We start from the raw sequence: 13,020 nt of genomic DNA, 5'->3' as shown, positions 1-13,020 counted from the left end.
GGCCCACCAGGCCTCTTCGCAAACGCCTGGATTAACGGGACCCACTGACTCCCATTCCCGACACAAAAATCCACAATATGCACCCGTTTCTAGAGGTGCACAAACCGGTTTTTTTAAAAAAACCGGTTCGGTTATTAACCGGACCGGTTTTTTTTTGCCCGGAAAAAACCGGTTCGGTTAATAACCGGACCGGTTAATAACCGGACCGGTTAATGACCGGTTTTTTGCTGTCAAAACCCTAACCGGTCTAACCGGTTAGGACCGGTTTAGAAACCGGTTAGAACCGGTTAATAAACCGGTTTTTTTATTAACCGGTTTTTTTGATTAACCGGTTTTTTTTATTAACCGGTTTTTTTTTTTTTTTTTAAATTTCGCGGTTTTAAATACGAATATTTGTTTTTTATATTTTGTACTTAATGAAGACCATTATTTTTTCACAGTATAAACAAACCGGTAACTACAAGGCAAAACGGTAACTACAAGGCAAAACGGACTGACCGAAGCCATTCTTTGCTTTCGTTGTTAGGGTTCTTTGCTTGGAAGATGAGTATGAGTGTGTGTTGGTGAATGTGTTTTCAACAAACCAAAGATTAAAAACACATAACTTTCATTTATAGTTTTTACATTAAAAATACAAACATTAAATCGTTATCGCATATTCGTAACTCAAAAATACAAACATTAAATCATTAACACTGAAGAAATCTCTGCCAAGAACTGTTGTTCATGATTTAACTCAAAAATACAAACATTAAATCGTGAACTAGCAGATGCTCCTGTTGCTCCCAATCGCAGTTTGTTCATGATTTGCCTCCATGTTTGCTGTTTCTTTAACTAAATTAGAAAAATCCAAATCAACAAGTAAATAAGAGCACATATTAGGAAAAAGAATGCTTAGACACGATTACATGAACAACTTGCTGTTTCTTACTCATGATTTGCCTCCATGTTTGCTGTTTCTTTAACTAATTTTCTTCGCTACCCGATCCCGAGCTATTTCTTATGTAATAGTCGTACGCGGCTTCTTCATCGATCATTGGTTGAGTGTGTCCTTCATTGACCTCGTCTTCATATAAGCCCGCTTCATACTCCATTTCCCCCTCGAGTGAGCGTTGATGTTGTGCCCTATCTAAAGAGTCCAAGTAATCCTTGTAGCAAATCGACATCTCTATAGCTGGTGCAGTGAGTCGAGTCCTCCTAATCGATATAACCCTGCCAGAAACAGAAAAGGCAGACTCCGAAGCTACCGTGGAAGCTTGGACCGTTAGTAAATCTCTGGCCATGGCGGCGAGGATCGGAAACTCATCCTCATTACCTCTCCACCAAGCCAGCAAATCAAGACTTCTAAATTCATCCGGAGTCATGTGTTTCACAAAGTTGGTACCACCATACCTTCCAAGTTCACTGCTTGGGGTGTTTACCTTTTGACGTTTACCGGCGTCTTCCCAAATCATGTAGTACATCCCCATTTCAAGGTCGGTTTGGGATTGGGATTGGGCAACAGCTCTTAACGAGTCATGAATTTGGGAAGACGACCCGTATTTTGTAAGGTAGACATCATACAAGTTTGACAAGGTGGTGTTGAAAGCATTCTTTAAAGTTTGGCTATAATAGGGGTTTTGATCGTCGTTTAACCCTAGCTCATCACAAATTTTTTCTATTAAAGCTTCAACACCACCAACATTGATGCAAGGGTTTAACGCAGCAGCACATGTCAAAACAGCGGGTAGTTCTTGAAAATATTTTCTAAATTTTTCTTTCATTTTTACACCCATATCAAAATAAGGTGCACCCCTACAATGAAGTTCACTCAACTTTGTGCACATGACAGCAATTTTTGGTAAAGCAATGGGGCTTGTTGGATAGTAAACCCCGGATAAACTAGTTGTGCAAGATTTAAAAATTTGAAGGACCTCCGTAACGATCTCAATCAATAACCAGTTTCTAGGATCGTACGGTGCACATTTACCCCTACTTGACAAAATTTGATGAAACGCAATTAATGATTCTTTTTGTTGGATGGTTTTCTCAAACATATTACAAGTCGAGTTCCATCTTGTTGGACAATCCCAATTTGGCCCCAACCATTGACAATTAGCTTCTACACAAAATTTTTTGTATCTTGAAAATGTTTTATTGTTGCTAAAAACATCTCGTAACATTCTTTTAAAATTGTTTCTTTGCGTTTCGATCACGTTTAACCCATCTTGCACGGCCAAGTTGATAATATGTGCAATGCATCGGCTATGAAAAAACGCTCCATCACAAATAGGTTTATACTTTAATTTTAAATGGCCAACCGCGGCCGTATTGTTGGACGCGTTATCAAACGAAATTGAAAAGATTTTATGTTCAATCTTGTATTGTCGAATGACTTTATCCAAGATTTGAAAAATATTTCTACCCGTGTGCGGGTAATCAAACAATTGAAACGCAACGGTTCGTTTCATCATTTGCCACGACTCGGGGTCAACCCAATGAGCCGTCACACAAATGTATGAGTCGGGCGAACCATGAGGTACCGACCACACATCCGTTGTTAAGTTTACACCAGTTTGTAAGTTTGAAAAGTATGAAATTAGTTCGGATTTAGCGTTTTTCCATGCTTTAAGACAATCTCTTCTAAGGGTAGAACGACTTACGTGTTGGTAGCGTGGTTGAACATAGTTTTGCATCATCTCCGTGAATTGAGGGTTGTCAAAGTGGTTGAAAGGAAGTGTTTGTTGAATCACAAAGTTTGAAAACTGTTGACGTACCGCTTCAACGTCGTACGTAAACACCGCTCCTTGATTCGTCATCTCCGGCTGCGAACTACTTCCCGATTCGTCCTTCAAGGCCTTGCAAAAGGGCCTTTGTACATGCGCTTTTAAAGTGGAGTTTGCATCTTTGCCATAAAACTTCAAACAATGTTTGCATCGAGCTTTTTGGCTACCGTTAGACATTTCGCATAAGTCGAAATGTTGCCAAACATCATGGTTTCGTTTCGTGGGGATGACCCGAACGACCGTTTCTCCCGTGTTCGAGGCACCCATGTTGACGGATGAAGCAGCACTTTGGGAGGCCATGATAATCGACTACGAAATAAGAGTGGTATACTCGAGTATGAAATAAACGACTACGAAATAAGAGCGTATGGAGTGGTAATGTGGTATAATTGAGCGTGAGATAACAAAATAATCGCGTATGAAATAAACGTTTAAAGCGTTTGGAGTTGTATAATCGAGTGTGATCTAACCAATACCCAACCTAAACTATATATAGATGTTTGTGGGGGTAAAATGGTAAAAAAAAAAAAAAAACGGTCCAAAAACAAAAAAAACGGGCATATAGCCGTTATAAACCGGTTTTTCCATAACCGGTTAATAAAAAAAACCGGTTTTTCCATTAACCGGTTAACCGGTTTTTCCATAACCGGTTAATAAAAAAAACCGGTTTTTCCATTAACCGGTTCGTTAACCGGTTTTGGATCTAGAACTTGTAACCGAAAGACGAACCGGCGGTTTCTAAACCGGTCAAACCGGTTTTTAAAAAAACGGTTTTCGTAAAAACCGGTTTCCGGTTTAAACCGGTAAACCGGTTCCCCAACCGGTTTTTTTGGCCATCTCTACCCGTTTCTCACGCTTCATCGCCTCGGCTATTGCCCCGTTCGCCGACATGTACCCGAACTTAAAATACGGGCAAATCTCGTACAACAAATGCGTGTTCAATGGGTAATCCGGTTCGGTGTTATAAATCGTGCTACCCGAAGCCGAAAGCCGGGCGACGAGCCCCTCCAACATATACGCGCCTAACCGTTGGATCGGCTCGCCCGAAACCGACACCATTTGCCGGAGCTCCGATATTAACATCCGGGCATTACCCAAATCATTATTCGAAACCGATTTCGCACACGCGATGAGGATTTGCTTCAAGTCTTGTTTCGGAAACCCGAAAACCATTTCTTTCCAGAAATTAACCTCCGGCAAGTCCACATCGCCGACGCCGGCGTCGGAATCGGAATCTCCGAGCATCACCGTCTCCAACTGTCGGAGAAATCGGAATCGTCCGGCGAATGAAACACCGTCGTACAACTGCCGTTAGCAGAGGATGAATCTAGGGTTACATGATCCCAAAATTGAAATTGGGGGTTACAAAATTCATCGATTTGAATCAACGATTGATGGTTAAACACGTTCGATATGAAGGATTGATCATCCCCTGATGCTTGCATTGATTAATTCGTCGCTAATTGCTTCAATTTGAAAAATCTTGAAAAAGTTGAGATTTTTGAAATTAGGGCAAAATTGGGGAAATTGAAAAGGAAATTGAAATGGGTTTATGATTTTTGGTTGAAAGGATTAAAACCCATTTGGGAAATTGGATGAGATTGAAGAACATACCTATTAAAGATGGATTTGTGTGAAAATGAATACAGAGGAGGAAGAAGAAGATATTGTTTTGAAGTGATAATAATTGAGAGTAGACATGGAGTGAGTGAGTAGTTGATGAATGATGAAGGAATCTAGGTTGGGGTTAAAGTACACTCAAAACCAACTAAGTTGAGGTAGAAAGTGGGCAAAGAAGATAACCACTTTTGAGAATTTGGAATAATATTGCCATTTATATGCAACATAAAAGAGGTGGACAAAAGATCAGGTTATGGACCAGACTCGATGTATCTAATTTGGAATTGGTTCTTACTCGTATCTGACTCGTGGATATGATCTGGTATTGGGTTTCTTTCACTGTACCCAGATTGGACCTGTTGGAACCGGTTCTACCTTTACTCAGTTAAATACCCAACTATACCTGAAACTAATTCCTACTCGACCCGGTTTTAACCTTTGTTGACCATATCATCAGGCTCCGATTCTTAAAAATATCTGGTTTGTACACATCTACATCATAATGTATATTTCTATTTTTATTGTTATCTATACTAAAGTATTGTTGTTAGTTATGATGTTGATTGATATTTTTATGTTTAGGTTTATTTTTAGGATATTATATATGATAAAAAAACGTTTTTAACAACTTTTATTTATCTTTTAGACAGAATTACAAATTTTGTCCTTTAAAATAAGACGAATTACGGTTCGTGTCCTTTTCTAAGTTTCCTTGCAGGCGGTGTACTTTAAACTTTTTTTTCCTACAAGTTTTGTCCTTTACGCTAACTGGGTTAGAAAAAGTCAGTTAAATGCCCTCACGTGAGACGCATGTGAGGGCATTTTTGTCTTTTCGTCTACCTGCAACTTCTTCTACCTCTTTTCTTCTTCCCCCCTATCTCTCCTCTCATGTGCACACATACACACACATCGCTGGCGGAAATGAAACCCTAATCGATCTATTACCGGCGGCTAACTGTTCTTCACAAGGTACGATTCAATTTCTACATCGATCGATTTATGCATCGTTTTAGGTTACCATTCGATTTAATCTTTGTGGGTCAATTTCATCTGGGTGTTATTGATTTTTGTTTGTTAAAGCTTGGATCTTTACGGGTGTTCTTGATTTTTGTTAAAGCTTGGATCTTTATTGTTTCTGGGTCGTTTGCAATCTGGGTGTTTTTGATTTTTGTTAAAGGTTGGATTTTGAGTGTTTCTTGTTGTTTATGAACCATTGATTTATGTTTGGGATCTGTGAAAATGTATAAGTGATGTCATTGTTGATTGGATTAGGTTTTGATTGAATTTGGATCTGAATCGGTTGGGGGAAATGGAGCCTGAGGGGGTTAAGCGTCGAGGGAGGAAGAGGAAGAGGAGGAAGAAGTTGCAGGTAGACGAAAAGACAAAAATGCCCTCACATGCGTCTCACGTGAGGGCATTTAACTGACTTTTTCTAACCCAGTTAGCGTAAAGGACAAAACTTGTAGGAAAAAAAAGTTTAAAGTACACCGCCTGCAAGGAAACTTAGAAAAGGACACGAACCGTAATTCGTCTTATTTTAAAGGACAATATTTGTAATTCTGTCTATCTTTTATGTTACATAAGTTTGGTATGGAGGCGTATAACTCTTAATAAAGCAACCAACGTTGAAACGTTAAGACCCTTGCATTGAAACTTAAACGACGGTTTTATGATTGAGAAAAGTAACAAAAGGCATATATCAAATCATCATAATTTTAACATATTCATAAAACATAATCAAAAGAAAATGAAAACTGGCATAACCTTTAATCAAAAGAAAACCAACATAACCTCAAATCAAGACGTGAATCATATCACATTCGTGTTGTTAATGTAATGGACTCAAGTAAAAGAAGAAAAAAACATCATCAGATAATTTAGCAAATAAATGTTGTTTGTTTAATAGACTCAAATCACAGCATCGCAACCTTTTATACATGTATATTTGCGATCCGACATGTCAAAGCATGTGTGAACACCTTTTCTTTCTCAACCGATATAAATTCTATTGAAAGTTTTATTCAAAACCAAGTATTTTTTTTGGTATTGTAAACGGTTTTTACACGTGCTTTGATATGTTAGATTGTAAATATACATGTACAGAACATCCGTTGCATCATGCATGGCAATTCCAGCTAGTTGCATACAATTATCTTCATTTCCACATCTAATGGGTTCATATCATTAACTTTTCCATGGAAAGAACTAAGCATATTTAATGCGGGATCAAGTAACCTCAATTATTCTACGTTTATATATACGATGTTTATGTTTAGTTTTTGACTAACACCATGACTTTTTTGAACTTACTTAGAAAACATTAATCCATACAAGTTGTATATGAAAGAAAAAAAGTGAAAAAAAAATAAGTATATGATTTAATAAAGTAGTGCAATTGCTACTTTTAAAAGATTACTTAACCGTGAATTATCTTTTTTGATCATGATTAACTAACTCATAAACCACATTATAACTATTAGTTTACGGGTTGCAATGAAAATTTATCATTATTTATGTGACCTTGCCTAAATCAAATTAAAATTTTAAACGTCGAATCAGAAGATATTCAAACACCGAAAATACCGATTCTTATAAAAATAATTCCATCTCAATTTATTTCAACTATATTAGTATATTTCATATATTCAAATAGCTCAATTGACTGGTCCACCTTGAATGAATTTGTTGAAAACTATATTATATGTAACATATTCTTTTTGTGTGTTGATATTAAAATGAAGCATTAAATGATTTTATGATACGATATAGTTTTAAAAACAATATATACCTTCCAAAAGCTATGCATCACACACTACTTGAGTCCCTATCATCAAATGTAGCTTTAACCATGGTGGACCATTTGACAACACGACTTGTTATCGCATATTCACTTTCATATAAACCACTTTTATTTTACTCCAACCTTTAAATCCTCTCTAAACTTTATTATATTTTAATTTAAATTAATTTTTATGGATTTATTTATTTAAAATTACATTTTGTATTTGCCGATTGTAAATAAATAAGGGATTTGATTATATTTAAATTCTTGTTATCCGTAACCATGTGAATGAATCAAGAAAATTTGAGAATCTATTAATTTAATTGCAAGTGGCGCAACTTAAAATGTGGTCGTGATGAGATTAATTACTGATTTAGTGCCTTCATATGAAAATACCACTTTTGAGCCTTTAGGGCATTACTATGTTGATCTAGTCGAAATTTTTAATTATGTGTCTTTAGACTAAATATTATTAAATAATCTTATTTTCCAAATTGTTCGATTAAGCTTTAAAAATTATACAAGTTTGAATACGTAGCTAACTGAATACCAGGATGATAATTATATATTTGTTAATTTGGTTTTAAATATCTGTTTGGTTCATCATGCTCATGTGTTGATGTCTGCGATATTGTTTTTGAAAAAAAATGAAGATTTAATTCAAATTAATCAAAATTTTTGGCTAAATCTAAAGAGTATCTCCAGCCCACCACTACACAAATATGCTCTCTCTCTCTCTCTAGATATATACTAGCTTTAGAGCTCGTATAACACACGAGATGATTTAAATGATAAAGTTATAAATAAAACAAATAAGTGCATATTGTATATAGAAACATGATTACATCTGTGCTTATATCTATACTATGTGTACATAAATTAATTTTATTTTTGTCAAAAAATGTTTTTTTTTTCAAAAAAATGAACTTAATAAAAAATAATAATAATAATAATAACGCAAGTGTAAAAACATACCTGAGAACAGTCCATCTATTGGAACTTTGATTCTCAGTATCTGAAAGAATTTTGGTTATGAACTAATTTCAAAAAAGACTTATATAATAATAGTTAAGAGTTACATCATGAAAATGATTTTTATAATTTTGATGGGATTCTCGACTTTGCCATAATGACAACACACAAAAATAACATGTTAACTTGTTCAATTTTGTGAATGTTTTGCTTCACTTGAACATAATTTTGTATGACATGTTTCACACACCATTTTAATCACCTTTAAAGGAAAAGTCAATACTAACACAAATGTTTCAAATTTGATAAAAATTAGAAGCATTGATAGGCCTGGAGGTAGCATGTCGAAAGTATTCGCCGTCTTTTCTTAAATTTTAATAGCTGTGAGAAAAATAGTCAATTAGCCAAATCCCGAATATTTTCATTATTTCCAAAAATGTCATTGAAAATAAATTCAAAACCTAAATCACGTTTAAAATTCTAACTTTCATTTATTTGACATTTTCAAGTCAAAACTTTGAACCCGTAAAAAATTTGATAATAAATCTACTTGCATTCTCAAACTTTTAAAAGTACTCATATTACCCATTTTGACCCATAACAAATTTTGAGCCAAATGTAGTTAACCTGTACCACACAATCTATTTAACAACTTTTGAGCCGTAACAATCAAATTTAAGTTCCACAAAAAACTTGAATCAATCATCGATAAAAAAAAACCGAGAAACTAACTATGATAAACTTTATTATATATGAAAGTGAATGTCATATATTATTACATTTTAACATATATGTATTTTAGTAAATTAACTGAAAAAATAAAAGGATATATTTATAATTTATAAGAATATTTATTTTTATAAAAATGTATAGTCTATATAATAAATACAGTTTAAAGGAAAGTGAATAATTTAATCATGTTATAGATATAATATAAATGGAGTGTAAAAAGAAAGTAAATAATTATTGATATATGACATAGTTATTGGTTTAACTACAAACTGATATGTGTCCACAGTTATTTTACTTTATTATATATATATATAGGCTAAGTATAAAATGAAAACCCGCTTGAGTTGTGAAAACTCTAGAAACTCATTTTCAACCACATGTTTTAATTAATGTTTAAAACTTGTGGTTCACAATTAAAGTGAATAAAAAATATAATTAAATATTAAATCTTGTGGTCCACAATTAGTTGTGAAAACTCTAAAAACGCATTCTTGACCACATGTTTTTAATTAAATATTAAATCTTGTGGTCCACAATTAAAGTTAATAAAAAATATAAAAGTTTATTTACATTTTCTCTCACCTAAAAACATATATAAAAATTACTAAAAAATGTAAAAAAAATAGCAAAACATTTTTTTTATGTTTTCGATGTTTTGTATTAAATGTAACAACATATATTACATGTAACCAAAAAAAAAACCGATGTTACATAGGGTTTTCACGGGTTTTCTCAAATCAAGAGGGTTTTCAAACTATACTTCTCCTATATATATATAATATGTGTTGACATATTTTGTATCAAGAACGAAACTAAAAACGGATATAGTTGAATGGTAAAATTTCCCTTTATCAGGGAGAGGACATGAGTTCGATTCCTAGGTAGAAAAAGAATTTATCATACTAGTAGGGTCTGTTTGGTATGAGGTAATGGAATGAACGACGGAATGGGATGAACGTGGTAATGGAATAGAAAAATGAATGGAATGGGTTATTACCATTCCAATGAGATGTTTGGTTCCACGTGGGAATAAAATAAATGATTACTTTGTGTTGTTTGGAAGGTAGGAAAAAAAAATAAAACTAAAATGGTAGTGAGTGGCGGTGGTGATGGGAGGTAGGTGGCGGTTGTGAAATTGGTGGGCGGTGATGGTGGTTAGTGGTGGCGGGTGGTGGACACGGGAGATAATAATGGGTGGAGGGGTGGTGGTGGTGATGGGGGAGGGTGGTGGCGGGTGGTGGACACGGGAGATAATAATGGGTGGAGGGGTGGTGGTGGTGATGGGGGAGGGTGGTGGCGGTAACGGTGGAGGTGGCAGGCGGTGGTGGGAAGCGGGTGGGGGTGAGGGGCGGGGGGTGACGATTGATGGTGGCGGTGGTGGGGCGGCTGGCACTGATGGTGATGGTTGGTGGCGGTGGTGGCGGTAAATGCAGCGACAGAAATGGTGGTGGTTGGTGGCGGTAACGACAGTGGCAGACGACAATGGTGGTGGTGGTGGTGGTGGTGGTGGTGGTAGGGTGATGGAGGTGATGTAAGGTGAAAGAAGGAATGGAATAAAAGAAAACATGGGGTATGGATGAAATGAATTTGTGATATTTTAGAGAGAATGGAATGGACTAGGTAATGACCATTCCATTCCTTTGGTCAACCAAACACACTTTTCTCCATTCTCTCACAATGAGTCATTCCATTCCGCTCTTCATTCCTGCATGCCAAACGCTATCGTAGTGTTTATTGGAATTGAACTTCTAGACATTTATTCTTAGAAACAATCTAAATCAACGTATTATAAATTATAATCTGTAGTAAATTAACAAATCATAAAAGCGAGTATTACCAAAACTATCAATGATATGAAATCAGCTGTCCACATTCTTATTATCTTGTTAGTCACTGGCGCAACATTGTGTCTCTATATATGCTTTCTCTTTTAAGAACTTTTTGTTATTACATGAAAATGGGAGGCTTGGTGGGTTACAAAAAAGGATGGTCGCTAATATTCACTTTCTTTTTTTCTTCATATGGAATATGAAAGACCCGAAATAAGATGATTTTTAATAATAAATAAAGACCATTCAAAAGCAATTGGGGAGATCAAAACTACAAGCTTCCTTTGGATCAAGTATCGTGCGAGTTTGAGGTCGATATAATGGAAATATTGGTATAATTAAGTTCAACCTGCAATTACTTTCGTGCCTTGTTATGGTTTGTTTTCTTTAATGTTGCTGAAAGAAAAATGATTAATCTTGTTTATCTAGGTTAAAATGACTTATAATGATACATATTCATTATTGATGATAATGTGTCATATACATGCCCCTAAGCACATAATAAGTTATCGTGAGTCATAGCAACAACATACATCGGCAAATACATCTAAAGAGTGAAGGCATGAAAGTTCTTAAATATAACACACAAAGCATACACTTGAAGAATTGCACGAACTTCACAAGATGGGCATATAGCATTGGTTATGCTGTGATCTTAAAGAGAATATATATAAACAAAAATACCTAACAAGGTTTTAGTAAAATGAAATTTTATTAGTATACAAAAGTTTTTCTAATATGTTTTGCCAAAAAAATTGAGTTTCAAATGAAGGCAAAAACAAAGGTTAAGTGATGTAGATGTCGTGCACTAATAAAGAATAAGTATTTATAAAGCTTAAATACCTATAACTAGTATGTGTAAGTAAGGTCATCTCCACAGGGAATCAGTGAAAAGTGCAAGTTTGACTCATGACTTAAAAACTAATTAATTAGGCGGGCATACGATCATGTCAAGCAGTTTAGAAAGATGTTTGAATGCAACACGATTACTTTTATAATTTGTAAACAATTTAAGACAAGAGTGGTGCACTTCAGGTTCAGGTAATGTGATGATAGCAAGCTAGTCACGAATTATGTTAAGTTGATTGCACAGTAATTACTAGATCTAGTAGTTTGGTTGTAATGCAAACATAACCTAATCCGAATTGTTAACACAACTGAACGCGATCTACCTAATTATCAGTTTTATAATATGAAAACCAATTATTAAGCAATGGCTATAAGATCAGTGGCGAAGCTTGGATTAAGACACCCGGGGGGGGGGGGGACTCTCAATTTTTTGGTTGAAAACAACTATTTTTACACTACGTATAAAAATTTTTTGGGCGAAAACAGGTAAATTTACACCACCTATGTAAAAATGGGTGGGGGGGAGGTCCTAAGTATACTTCGCCAATGCATAAGAGCTTAGTCCTAAATGATGATGAACACAACCGAATAGTTGACGCAAGATATGATAATTAGATCACAAACTGTTTAAACAATCAATGCGAAAGCAAAGTAGAATGAGTAATACAATCAATCAAGCTTTGAACATTGAAACACATAGAATTCGATCATAACTAGTTTTACATAAAACCCTAGCCTAAAGTGATCATAATGGTTTAGCCTTGCCTCATGGAGATAGCAGCTTCAAATTTTGATTCGGTTGAAGGAAACATGATTAGAGAGCTGATTTGGATGATTGGAGAGGTCCAAATTCGGCCTTGGTAACCCCAAAAACGGCTGGAAAAAGGCATCTGGCGAAACCCTAAAACATATGGCTTTTATAGTGATTTTTTCTGATTTTTTCACATTAGGTCGGTCCTTTGGTGTATGGTACGCCAAGTCTGCCGTACCATACGCTAACTTTAACAAAGCCATACTCCAAACTTTCTGCCGTATGCTGATTCAAGTGTATGGTACGCCAACTCTGATTTGACCAAATTTTGTCTTTCTCCCTTGTATTGCACTCCTGTACCTACGGTTCCATCCAAAAGCTTCCAAAACATATATTTAAGATCCAAATTAGTTCCTTTAAGCTTCGAGCACTTGTAATCATAAAACCAATCAAAGTAACGGTGTTTGATAGATATAAACAAGTAAAACACATGATATTAAACACTATAAACACGTATTTTCACCCACTCATCATTAAGTTTCTAAAAGAATATAAAGATATTTCTTTGAAAGAGATTTGGTTTTTCATAAATGGCAACAACACACATATATTCAACATACAAAAGCATACACTTATTAGAATGGTTAAGATATCTTTTGAAAAGGACTTGATTTAGTAGCATTGGAAACTCAAGAACAAGTCATATTCCATGGAAAAGGG

The 13,020-nt window shown here is 35.2% G+C and overlaps 1 pseudogene; it reads right to left on the bottom strand.

The window, feature by feature from the left end:
* Positions 1–3,560: 3,560 nt before the first annotated feature.
* LOC143591233 (scarecrow-like transcription factor PAT1 pseudogene) lies at positions 3,561–4,250 on the bottom strand (annotated as a pseudogene).
* Between the last annotated feature and the right edge of the window lie 8,770 nt (positions 4,251–13,020).

Source organism: Bidens hawaiensis, unplaced genomic scaffold, assembly GCF_021521415.1.
Source record: "Bidens hawaiensis isolate Kalapana, Puna unplaced genomic scaffold, B.hawaiensis_p1.1 tig00039485_1, whole genome shotgun sequence".
Classification (NCBI taxonomy): Eukaryota; Viridiplantae; Streptophyta; class Magnoliopsida; order Asterales; family Asteraceae; genus Bidens; species Bidens hawaiensis.
This window is presented reverse-complemented; position numbering and strand designations above follow the sequence as displayed.